Source organism: Tupaia chinensis, unplaced genomic scaffold (genome assembly GCF_000334495.1).
Source record: "Tupaia chinensis unplaced genomic scaffold, TupChi_1.0 Scaffold143700_1, whole genome shotgun sequence".
Lineage (NCBI taxonomy): Eukaryota > Metazoa > Chordata > Mammalia > Scandentia > Tupaiidae > Tupaia > Tupaia belangeri.
In genome coordinates this window covers 32067-45529 of record NW_006203548.1, presented here as the reverse complement: position 1 = coordinate 45529, position 13463 = coordinate 32067, and the positions used below count along the sequence as shown (strand labels likewise).

At 42.2% G+C, this 13463-nt stretch overlaps 1 pseudogene; it reads left to right on the top strand.

The window, feature by feature from the left end:
* Nucleotides 1-315: 315 nt before the first annotated feature.
* Nucleotides 316-13463, top strand: part of LOC106733414 (uncharacterized) — a 35434-nt pseudogene continuing 22286 nt past the window's right edge.

The window sequence follows — 13463 nt, the reverse complement described above, 5'->3', positions numbered from 1 at the left end:
TTTTAATCTAATTCCACCAAGAAGGCTTCCTTATTCCTATAGCCCTGTACACAGAATGAATTAGCACATGAAAATATAAATCTTCAAGTCCATGCTGCCCAATATCACGTGCCAAGAACGGTTTGCAGAAAACCCAGCTCCCTGGATGTCTGTCACATTTCCCATAAAATGGAGCTAGTATCTACAAAACTATGAGTCTGGGTTTTCATCATGGGGCATGAGAAAGGTAGAAAAACCAATCTCCCATGAAAGTATGGAGTTCAGCTCACAGTAGTGTATGGAGGTTAACATTTTAGTTCCATAGTAGAGGAAGCCATGCGGCTAACACAGACAGAACATAAAGAGCTTCCTCTCATGCCTAAGCAAGGCTTGGCTGAGAAGAGCTGCCAGCAAGGTGACAGCTACAAGCTCAAGGTTTCAACTGTGTTTGTTGTACTGGTTTGTGCTTTCAATCTCCCTGCCATGGGCTTTACTGTCATCATGGCACCCCCTAAGGGTGAGATAACACCCCCAGCCTTACTGCAACTTTTACAATTAATAATCCTAAGAGAATGCAGACCCCTAAGGCAGCAGTGAACGGGAATTATTTTATAAGACTCACCCCACCTGCCTGGAAAATATCAATAAAGAATACTGAAGTCACTCTCAGGGTTACATAAACACAATAACTTTTAGGTCAGTCATTAAGCTGCTCACAAGACCACATTCCTTTCCCATGTGAGCAATAGGCTCACCCTCTTAGCTGTAAATTATCCCAGAAGCAATATAGATATTCCATTTTAGTATATATTAACCATGTCTTTACTTAGTCAAATAAGATTTCTATCTAGGCCTTTGTAACCGCAATCCGCTGTCGCCCCAACCTGGGGCTGAAGTTACCATGCTTGCTGAAAATCCCCTCGTTCAAAAGGCCCTACCAAGCAATCAAGATATAAGAACAAATGTACCAGACAAATTGACTCCCCCACCCTGAGGACTGTGACTGCTTGCACCTGATCAAACAAGAACAGTACATCATGTTTTATGATTATTGTTCCCATGTTATGAATACGCTATTTTTTAGAGTAAAATATTCTACCTCCTCATACATACAGTAGAATCCTGTGCTTTGACAAGTTCATAGCCCAACTCTCATTACTAGCTGGAAATCTGAGAAAATAGAGGATGGGGAAATTCCCTAACTATATCAATTTCTCCATTTGTCCAATGGTACTGATTATACCTAGCAGAGTTAAGGAGTAAATGGGATAACCAAAAGTATTTACATAGCAGCTTTTTTTCCCCCTCCCAGAGCCAGCTACGGATATTTCTACCTATTACACAGTCAATATTTGCCAAACAAACTACACAACTTGGCTCTCCAGAATGGTTGGATGCAGTAATCATGCCATTCCATCTGTGGGTGACCTGAAGGTGATTTTAACCCCTCCTCTAAAAATGTAGTTCAAGGCAATTAGGACAGACCCTGGCATCCTGTCCACATTGCAGCATTGTGTAGTTTCTCTCCTGTGTCCAGTCCCACTAAGCATGACTGTGGCTCTGTTGGCATAGAAAACCATTGGGAGGAAGTATTCCTCCTATTGGCTGAAGCTACTCTACCCTAAGTTAAATCAATCTAGGATTCTCTCATAATGAAGAATGTTGTTTTCTGTTGCCTTTACTGAAATAGGAAGACTTTGGAAATAAGTGCCCATCCTCTATTTTCTCAGATTTCCAGCTAGTAATGAGATGATTGATAGAAGGATATGCCCACACTCTGGACCATTCCACAGCAGCAAAAATAAATGAGGCAACTCAATATACCAGTGTGGACTAATCTTCCAAATACATTTCATGAAATTCTACATTGTGTACAGTAGCCTACACTGCATTTCAAAAATTCTATTTTAGATTCATGCATTTGAGTCTGTTCACAGTAAAACACATAGAAGACCTAGAATGGTGCAGTCCATGGGATGTGTAGAAATGTTATATATCTGTGCTAGCAAGTGCCAAAGACCCTAGTTACATGGAACACAAAGCACATGTGATGTGTCATTCTGACCAAGAGACTGCATGTTAATCTTATTTTAATTTAGTTTAAATTTAAATTGACTCATTGGTCAATGGATACCACATTGGATGATGCAGGTGTAGACTACAGATCAAACCTAAAGGCACAAGGACAGGTCAGGAAGAGCGAATCTAAGGTCATCAGGAAAGTCATGATATATTTTTGTTTTTCTATGGAAAAATGTGTCACCTTTCTTGACAACCCAATATGTGATAAAGACAAAACATGCTAATTCCAGGTAGACCCTAGCCAGCTGCTGATTTTCTTTTCTTTTTTTGGGGGGGGGGAGGGAGAGGTTTTTGCTATAGGGCACATGCACTTGCCAGACAGACAAAGACAGAGAGACAGAAAGCAAGAAATCACCCCCTGGGGGGGGTGGCCATGCTGCAATCCCTTCTCCTCCATTCTCCTCTTGGGATCTTGGACACACATGCACATGTGCCCAGCATGGGTTTTAAGCCACCGGGTTCAGGACTCAAACCGTGGTCAACTACATGGGAGTCCAGCAACGTAGCCATTACGCTAAATGCTGGTCCCCAGCTGCTGATTTTCAAATGACATTTGCATTGGACCTAAGACAGTTTGAGGACCTAAGCCTTTTGCATATGCGAACTTCTCCCAGGCTGTTATCTGTTTATAATGTAGGAAGGGCAGCTGATTGGAGGATTCAGCAAGCTTTCATGCCTGTGACAGATAGTGAGTAGGGACATGAGAGGCATTTGATTCCAGCATCCTAGCCCCTGGTTCTGTGTCTGTACCACCCTTTCCTAAACCCTATTAATACCAGCTGTGCATCCTCTGGGCCATTCATCTCCATCCCTCCTCTGAAAGCCAAGGGTACCATGGCTCTGGGTTAGACTAGAGCCTTTGTAGAGGTGACCATTTTTGCTATTTCTACCTCACCTTCTGGAGTGTGAGTAGCATAGTCCACAGAGGACATTGAGTAATCACTGGAGAAAGGGCTTCTCTGGTTCCCAAATAAACAGGCTCATGAGTGATGAGGGGACCCCTTCTGTCCTGCCCCCTCCCAGGGCAGCTGTGGATGCCAGCACCATGCACGAGTTTCTTACATGAAAGCAAATAATCACCACAGGGACCCACTTCAAAAGGCTTTGAGGGCAACTCCTGCTTATGGAACCAATGTGACTTTTGGGGGCTGGACCCAAGCTCAGGGGCTGGGGTGGCCTTTTGCTGACAGACAGTCTCAAGACATTTAAATAAATCAGAGTTGAGGCCTCAGACCCAGGGACTCCAATCAGGAAAAATAAATAATACCATTTTCTCTGATGAATTTTTGCATTTGATCTAGTTTTCATAAGCTAATTCTCTCTTTCCATTGCTTTCTTCCCACCCCTCCCCCTGATTTTTCTCTCCACACTATTTTTTTTTCTTAAAAACCTTTGCTCCTCAATTTTTGATTTATGCCCCAAATACCTTTGAGAAGCTGATGTCCCCTGATGAATTGGTGGGGTCATTCTGCTCAGAAACACTGAAGGGGCCAGAGGAGGGTGGTATGGCTTCTTAAACACAGGGAGAGATCCAGCTTCAGTGAGAAAATTCTGTACAGAAACACATGTACATGTGTGTCCCCCTAAATCTCTGGATCACCTAGACTTTGGGCCTTCTGTGCTTCCACTTGATTTTCTGTGTGTGTGGTTGAGCCAACACTGGAGGAGAAAGATGCTTTTCTGCCCTCCCTTACTCATGGGAGGGCTAGTCACTCACAAAACAATTGTGTTCAAGGCCCTCAGAAGTTAGGGGTGAATGTGGTTGAAACGTGGAGGCCACAAGTCTCTCCAGGTAGTTCTGTCTCACTTGGAACAGGATCTCAGGTTCTGGAGCCAGACTACCCAGGTTCAAGTTCTAGCTCTACAACACACTCGCTGTGTGGCCTGAATTTAAGAAAAGTCAACCTCTCTGGGCCCAGTTTCCTCATATAACAGGGTATTAGGGTCCCCACCACAGGATTAAGTGTTAATACTGCAAGTACTTAGCAGCTATAGGGTGTCAAGCATGTTTCTATCAGTCATTAGTGGGGATGACACACAGAAGAACAAAGTCCTATGAGTAGCTAACAACAACATTAACTAGCTGGAATAAAAGTGGCCAGAATGGTATATCCTCAGGAGAGTCTGCCGTTTTCAAGGAATTAGAAGTCATTCCCATGGGGCAGGGGAGGGAGTAGTAGATGGTATTGTGGTTACATTACTAGACTCCCACACAGTTGACCATGGTTTGAGTCCTGGGCCCAATAGTTTGAAACTCACTCCAGGAACATGTGTATGCATGCCCAAGATCCCAGGAAGAGAATGAAGGAGAAGGGATTATGGTGTGGCCATCACTGCTGGACAGTGATTTATCACTTTCTTTGTCACTGTTTCTGTCTGTCTCTCTCTCCAGTGAGCACAGGTTCCCTAAGGCAAAAACCTGTACTAAAAAAAAAAAATTAAAATCCATTCTATGAGAGCCTGGCATGTTGAATTGTGGGGAGGACAATGAGACCACAAAGACTGGGAGTTGGTCTTTATACAGGTGACAATGTGAATCTCTCGAGAATTTAGAGGAGTGTTGAGATGTGCCCTTTAAAGGTCTGTGTGGTCAGTGCCTGGGAATTGGGAATATAGTGGAGAAGGGAAGGCACAAGGTTATTGGAACTGTCAAAATGGGAGGTCATGGTGATCAAGAGGAACATGTTTGCTTCTGTTAAGACAACAAAGAGAGGTTGTAGAAGAAATGCCACCGAACTCCACTGAATAGAGCAAGTGAAAGTGTCAAGACAGCATCCCATGTTCATGAGGATCTTGTGGTTAGTGGTACTGCTGACAATTGCTTGGCACAAACCACACAAAAAACACCACTAGCCTCCCCTCTGCAAAGGAGACCATTGGAGCACCTGAGATCCTCTTGTGCCCCTTGTAGAAAAAATTCAAGGCCAGAGCTAATTAAAGAGATGGGGGTCTGTGCGAGTGGGGGTCTATGGGAGCAGTTGTCTGGGCTCCCTGAATTAGGGAAACTTGAGGCCCCTGTAAACCTAGCATTGGGAGATTATAATAAATCAATGATTCCTAAATCTTACCACACATGGGAATTCAGGTAGTATTTATGTTTGGCTTCCACCTCCAGATGTTGATTTAATTTGCATAGGATATGACCTTGGCATCAGAGTGTGTGTTTTGGTTTTGAGCTTCCCAGGTGATTCTTAATATTTTTTATTTCATTTAACTTTATTTTTAATTTGACCAGAAAGGGACAGTGTGAGAGAGAAAGAGGAAAAATGAGAAAGCAAAGTACCAGGTCTGATACTCGAACTGCAGTCAGCTGTGTGAGAGTCCAGCATACTTAACCACCATGCCACCTGCCAACTTCCCAGGTGATTTTAATGTACATTTAAGGGACCTCTGCAATAAAAACTCACATGTTCTGTGCCAAGTTTTGTGCCCAATTGTTATATTCCCTGACTTTCATTTCCACAGCAGCCTCTCTGAAGGTGTTTCTCATCTGTGCAGAGGAGATGGGAGTGACTGTATCACAAGGGCTTAAAAAAAAAGTACCCTAAATTATCAATGATAGGTAAAAAAAAAAAAAAGTACCCTAAATTATCAATGATATGTAGAACATACTGGAACCTGAGCCTTTCAAAGCCAGGGGCAGAGTCATAAGCATTATGTAACCCTAACCCTGCATTCTTACTTGGGGACAGAGTAAGGAAAGTAGAAAAGTAGCAAAAATCTTCACATGTTTGAAGACTGCTCTCTTATAAATTTCTCCAAAGCTTCCCATAGGGAGCAAAATGGAAAGTAGGCATGGGCAGAGACCCCCAAAAGAAGTCTTTGGCATCAGAGCTGATGCGATGTCTATGGGTCTCTTTGTTCAGTCATTCATGGAAAGCCTAGGTTGGTGGAAATACTAGGTTAGCATTATCCAAGGAGAGAGACTGAACTCAAATTATGCTCATTGGGAACATTGTCAAATAATCACTCTCTGGGTATGGATTTTATCTAAATTACTTTTCAGTTCTTTACATTCATTTCAATATTTTGGTATGGGGCAGATCACAGATAAGACTTCTTGCTAGCAAGATGCCCTCCCTCCCTGTCTTGGTTGCCATGCTCTCACTAGACTGGCCTTTACATTTTGGCTCCATTGTGGCCCTTCCTTGTTCCAGAGTCTACCATACCATGTAATGTAACTTTTGTCATTGGATTTTTACAGTATCCTATCAATAGGCAAAACGTATTACTTCTGCTCTAGGATTTTGGCGGTTTCCAGCTGGGGTCATGAGGAGCTGCTGTTCTGAGTATCCTTGGATGTGTCTGTTTCTAGAAGCAGAACTGCCGGGACAGAGTAGAGAGGTCTTCATCTTGATTTGGGTGGATGATGTCTAGCTCATTTTCAAAGAAACCCATACACTCCCAGAAATGGTGTGAGAATTTCCACTTACCCATACCTCTGTCAACACTTGACAACCTGCAACCTGACTTATTCTTACATCCTAGCACATTCTGTATTTCTGACAACACTCCCTAAATACCTGTACCTTCCTTCCTTTCTTGTTCATTTGATACTAAAGTTGAGATCCTAAGGGAGAGGGTGCTGGGTTCCCCATTTGTTAGATACACAAACTGAGGCTCACCCAAGTCGCATTGGTGAAGAGGGGCAGGTTTAGATCTTATTGGCACCTTGTATTCAGCAAGTCATTACCCTCAAGGATCAGTTTCTCACCTGCCAACAAGATCATCCTTTACCCCCAGGTGTATATAGCACAATGGTTTCTTCCCTGTGTTTTTTTTGGGAAGGACTTTTCTTGTAGGACTTTGAGATAGTTTTGATTTTTTATGAATTATTTAATTTAAATTTTTATTTGCTATAGGGCATGTGTGTGCACCAGAGACACCAGGGTTGGGGGCAGGAGCAGTGAGAAAGCAAGCCACTAGTTTCAGGACTCAAACTGTGGTCGGCCATATGGGAGTCCATTGCCTTAACCAACATGCTACTGCTGGCCCTGATCCAGTTTTAAAAAGTTCATAATGGAGTGGTCATGACTGAGAGGGACTTACACTTCAGAACTGGACTGCATGACTCAAATGTTGCCTTTGTTAATAGCTACCCATGAAACCTTGGGCCAGTGTCTCAACCTTGCTGAGCTTCTATTTCCTCCATCTGAAAGAGGAATGATAACACTTTATTGCTGGAGAGTCATATGAAGATTAGGTAAGATTATGCCTAATTCATAAGGACATGTGGAATATATACTTTACCACCAAATACTCCACCTCTTTAAACACCAGGATATGTTTTATAACGGTCTAGTCCTGGGGCCAGCATGTGGCATAGTGGTTAAGGTTCTGGACTCCCACATGGCTTGAAAATCATTCTCTGTGTGTGTGCATTCCCAAAGTTACAGGAGGGGAAAGGATTATGGCATGGCCATCCTCACCAGGGTGTGATTTCTTTCTCTCTTACTCTGGTGAGCATACATGCCCTGTGGCAAAAAAAAAATCCTTTTAGAAAAAGTCTAGTTCCCACAGCTAGGCATCAGTATGGAGATATTATTTATTCTGTATAACTCAGAAATCCAACAGCACAGCCTGAAGAGTATGTGTGCATGCATGCACATGTGCAACTATTGAGTCATCAGAAAAGTAAAAAATAAATAAATAAAAGGTGTCATGACTTTTCCAAGGACCCAATGTTTGGGGACTTGTTAAAGAGGCAGCTTGAGGGCTAGTGGATTAGAGTGTGGACTATCAGTGCTGCAGTCACTCTTAGATCCACATTTCTTGCCTGCAAGTCTGTCCAGAAATAATAAAATTCTGTGGGTAATATTTCAAATGAAGGATAAAATAAACCTAATCAAAGAGGTGGATCAAACTAGAAAAAGTTAAAATAGCAGAAATAGTGTAAGGCAACTCCCTTGATCAGGTGGAGACCCCAGCAACAGGCTCTCCAAAATCCTTGTCCTCTCTTTCCAGCACTCCTCACTGTAGCCGGACTCCTAAGAGACATGGAGGAACTGGAGTGTATTAGATGACCCCCCAGGGCATTTGGGAGAGGCAAACAGTGAAGCTGCTGTCTGCCTTCTAGAGGGTTCTGTCTGTCCTCAGTATCAGGCATGGAGTTTGGCACACAATACACTCTCTAAGCATGTTTTTCTTGTTTGCAATTTTATTTAATGGGACCCATAAAACCAAAAGTGTCCAGTGAAAAGACAAAACTTGGAAACCTACATAAAGCATAAGTGAAGATGGTAAATAATGTCACACTGGTATGAAATCAGAGAAAGTAGGTAGAATAAGTTTAAAGTCACACCAGGAGACTAAAATTTAAAACTAGCTTAAATGAAAGGTGCTGTCACTCCCAGGGCCTTACTCCTCTCTGATTTTGAACTTCCCTTTGACCCTCTAGGTTAAGAGGCATGGGCCTCTTTAGGTTAAGGTAGCTTATGTCTGGAAGCAAAAAAATGAGCCCATTTGTCTTACCGAGGGTGAAGGTCTCAACAAGAGTCCACTGAACAGCATATGCCTCTGTGTGTGTGTGTGTGTGTGTGTGTGTTTGTGTGTGTGTATGTATGTGTATTAGGTTGCCAGGAAAGTCATGGTATATTTTTTCTATGTTTTTCTATGACAAACTGTGTCATTATGTTCCTGATAATTTAATATATAGTGTGTGTATATCTATATCTTTATATCTATACTTACATCTATCTATATGTATATGTATATGTATATCTCATATCTATATATATGTTGCCAAAGGGTATGTGCATTCACCAGAGAGAGAGTGAGCGAGAGAGCAAGTGAGTACTCCCCAACAGATCATAATCATGGTGTGATCTTTTTCCTCCATTTAATCAGGATTTGGATCATGCATCTACAATGCACCCAGCATGTTTTTCAAGTTGCTGGGGCCAGGATTTGAACTGCAGTTGGCTTTATGAGATCCAGGTCCCTATGCACTGTACTTACCTGTTGTGCTGTGGGGCCAGCCTTACAATGATATTGTTTTTCTATCCGTACTCAGCATTTGCTGCCTTTATAACTTGAAAGTGAAAGCTTATAACTTGAAAGCAAGATTACACAGAATTGTATAGGACAGGGAGGATTTGTTTTCTTCCCAAGGCTCTTGTGAGGATTGGATGGGGTTTATGCAGTCCTAAGAGTGTTTTATGTGCATACTTGTGATCCATGGAGCTAGGTTTAAACCTTGGCCTCTGTACATAGTGTGTGGCTTTGGGCAATGACTTATCCGGAAGTGCCTCAGTTTCTTCACCTGTAAAATGGAGACAATAACAGAGCCTCAGTATGCTGCTGAGAGTGAACAAAGTCACATGTGGAGGGGGTTCAGCATATAATAACTGACTCAAGTTTCTATTATGTGCTTGGGACACCTTATTGATATACAAAGTGCAGTCAAGAAGAACAAGGTTTTCCTGAACAAGTCAATCAGTATGATAATTAAATGCATGTTTGGCTTTTCTTTTCTCTAAGTCACCCTTCTCCATTCCCAACCCCTTCTCTCACTATTTACTTCCACTCCACTCTTCTCGATTAAGAAGAAAAGACTCCATTTGAGGAGTTCCCAGGCCATCTGTTTCAAAATTCAGGAAAAGATGCCAAACAGCCTCCCCAGCTCTAGCCTAGCTACCTCTGATGATAAGGATAAAGAGAGGTGAATTCTGAAAATTAAACAAATCCTGGTGTTTTTGCAAGGTCACCCAGCTGTGAAGTTGGATTGTCTGTAGGTGATAGACTGTAGGGCAGGCCAGCCAGAGCAGAACCTCAGGAGCATGTGAAACCAAAACCTTGGGTGGCCAGAGAAAGCAAGGCCCCAGGATGGCACACCCAGCAGATAGTCCATGAGAAAGACCCATGAGGGCCTTCTGTGAGTATGGTCATCCACAAGTGACCCTTGAGCACCTTCTCTGTGCAAACACCAAAAATGAAGGAATTCTGTCACTTGCCAGAATAACTCACTTTTCTTTTTCTATTTTTTTTTACACATTTAATCATGGTTATTGCAGTACTACCCACAATCGCTAAGGCATGGAACTAACCCAAATGTCCACAAACAGATGAATGGATTGAAAAAGTGTGGCATATATACTCTATGGAATATTACTCAGCCATGAAAAAAACAAGACACTGGCATTTGATAGAAAGTGGTCAGATATGTAGGATCTATTGCAGAAGTAAACCAAGATATGAAAGAAAGATATTGTATGTATCCACTTAATGTATACAGGCTGTCCTCACTCTGCGGTAGAGATCGAAATGTTGGAGGACATAAAAGAAGTGAAAATAGATAACGAGGATAAGACAGTGTGGAATTGGGAGTGAGAAGAGTATAAAGATAGCAAGAGAATAAATAGAGAGGCATGGCATTAGTAGGACACAGATATGATTTATTACCTGTTGATGATGATGTGTATAGTATTCTCAACAGGATTGGTTTGAAAAGTATTTTATGTTGAGTAAAGTCTTTTTACAAGCAAAATGAGAAATAGTGATTGTTTAAAAGAGAATTGGACTAATAATAATGATGATGATCAGGAAAAATAATAAAAAGCTCTTCTTGAATGATGAAATAGGGATTTTAATGTCTGTATTGACTGATATGCATGGTATTCCTTATGAAAAAATAAATGTAATACACTGTAAAGTTATATGTGATTTAATGTAATATAAACAAGATTATAATGATAAATTTAAAAAAAAAACATTTTAACCAAATAAACAGTGTGCTACATATATACTATGGAATACTACTCAGTCATAAAAAATTAGACCCTGGCCTTTGATAGAAAATATGGAAGATCTGCTAAGTGAAACAAGCCAGATTATGAAAGAGAGGCACTATATGTCCCCACTCAAGATATACTGAATGTTGTCACTTTATGGCAGAAACTGAAAGATTAGAAGGCATAAAAGCATGGAGAGTGATGGTGATATTGGAGAAATTGCAGGAAAGGGTGGGAGGGAAGGAATATAGGGGAAAAGAAACAAAACATTTAGAGAACTCACTTCCTAATGTAAAGTTAGTACATCTCTCCTGCCCAGCAGCAGATGAGAATTCTGGATTTGGACTTCTCATCTCGCAACACAAAGGAAGAATATTGTTTCTCGGCCTCACTGAGGCTGCTCTTTTTCATGAGCATCTGCACAAGACTCTTCACCATCATCCCTTTCAGACACATGTGTGCTCTCCCAGCACTGGACAAGGACCTCGGGCTGTGGCATGTTTTCTAGCATCACTGATCTTGTGTATGGCAGGATAGGAGGGTCCACTGAGTGGCCCTGTGGTGGCAGCAGTTATGGGAGGACAGGGACCACAGCAGTGAGCAGAGAGGAGGAAGCCAGACCTTTGGCTACAATGTATCAAGAACACCCCATGATTATGTGACTGGGACTACCAAGCATTGTATACGCCTTATTTCATCTAGTCTTTAAAGCAGCACCATGTTAATAACAGGTACATTTCTTATATCCATATGACAAATGTGCATTGGATCATGGTCCTGCCACTCCCAAGCTGTGTACCTTAGAGCTCAAGAACTTACCATGGTCTCTGCTTTTAATAGCTACAAGTTGCTATTGGCCTCCTTGGAACCCTTCTCACATGCAGTGGTTAAGGTTCCCCATTTCTTCTCCGCCACCATGGTCTACTCCCAAGATCTGGGAGGAAAAGAGAGCAAAACAATTTTCTATCCTTGATTAGAAACAGGTAGAGGAACCAGAGGATGGTGTAATGGTTATGTTGCTGGACTCCCATATAGTTGACTGTGGTTCAAGTCCTGGACCCAGTGACTTAAACACACGTGGGGCTCGTGTGCATGTGTGCCCAAGATCCCAAGAGGAGAATGGAGGAGAAGGAATTGTGGTGTGGCCATACCCCCTGGGGGGTGATTTCTCTCTTTTTGTCTCTCTGTCTCTCTCTTTCTGGCAAGTACATGCACCCTATAGCAAAAACTTCTCAAAAAAAATAAAAATGGGCAGAAAACTGGACACCTGCTGACATCTCACCCTACCCTAATCACAGAGTTTCTGGTGCCTCTTTCCTAAGAAGCATGCACAAGCCTCCAGCCCCGTACGTCAGAGAGCCACAGGATATATGTCCTCCTGAAGGCCTTCTGAAAATGAGGGAAAGTGAAGTCTGCCTCCTTACCTTTTCCCATAAATACAAACATAGAAGGGACTTTCAAAGAATTTATAGGAAATGCATATGATGCATAAACTATCCATGGATTTGGAAAAAGTTTTTCACAAAAATAAAATGGAGTTCTATTTTTCCAAGAACATTTTATTTTGTGGCTTTTCTTATTTTTTAGAGATATTTGCTGTAGGACACATGCAGTCACTGAAGAGACGGAGACTGAAAATGAGAAATCCCACCTTGGGGGGGAATGGCTTCACCTCAGTCCCTCTCCTCCATTCTCGTCTTGGGATTTGGGACAGGCATTCACATGCACCCAGCGTTATGTTTCAAGCTGCCATGTCTGTGACTTGAACCATGGTCAACCATGTGGGAGCTGAGCACCTTCACCACTATGCCACCTGCTGGACCTGCCAAGAACACTTTGAAGTCTATGTGTGTGTGTGTGTGATATGGATTACCTAAATCAAATGGATATCACAAAGTTTTGTATATTTCAGGACTTTCTAAAGGTAACAGTGACCTCTCAGGGTCTTCAGGAATTTTGAGCTAGCCTATTTAGTGGATTGACAATCAGTAGGTGATAGGGCTGGTTTCATAGCTCAGCAGTTAAAGGAGATAGATCCCAAATGGCCGAAGTTCAAATACCAGTCCCAGTGACCTGAAAAATACATCAAGCTCCTGTGTTTACATGCCCAAAAATCTTGACAGGAAGGAAAAATGGAGAAAAAAGGATTGTGGTGTGACCATGCTCCATTAGGAGGGGGTGTTTCTCCCTCATGCACATATGCTCTGGCAATGAAAAACTGTTCCATCATCCACCACGTGGTTTAGCAGTAAAGAAAGTTACTGCAAGAACAAAAATAGAACCATTACCAACCTGGTCCTGCCCCTCACTAGATAGGGGACATACAGGTTAAGGGACCTGCCCAAGGTTGGTTTTTCAACTAAAAACTGGGTCAAAAGTACCTACCTCACTGGACTGCAGTTGAGGGTTAAACTAGCCAAACACCTAAAATTTGACTAGTACCTGGCACACAGCAAGTGTGGGGAGACACCTCCCTGTAGGTACCTTGGGTTTCTACATGTCTTATGAGCCAAGGTTGGATGGTTATATATCTAACTGCCCTTTTGCTCCAGACTAACATTTCAAAGGATGTTTATAGAGTACACTGTCTCAGAAGATAGTGATTGTGTCTTCCTCCAGAGCAGGGAGCTGTTTTGTTTGCTGTCCTGATAATGTCACTTCTTGGGCAAAGGA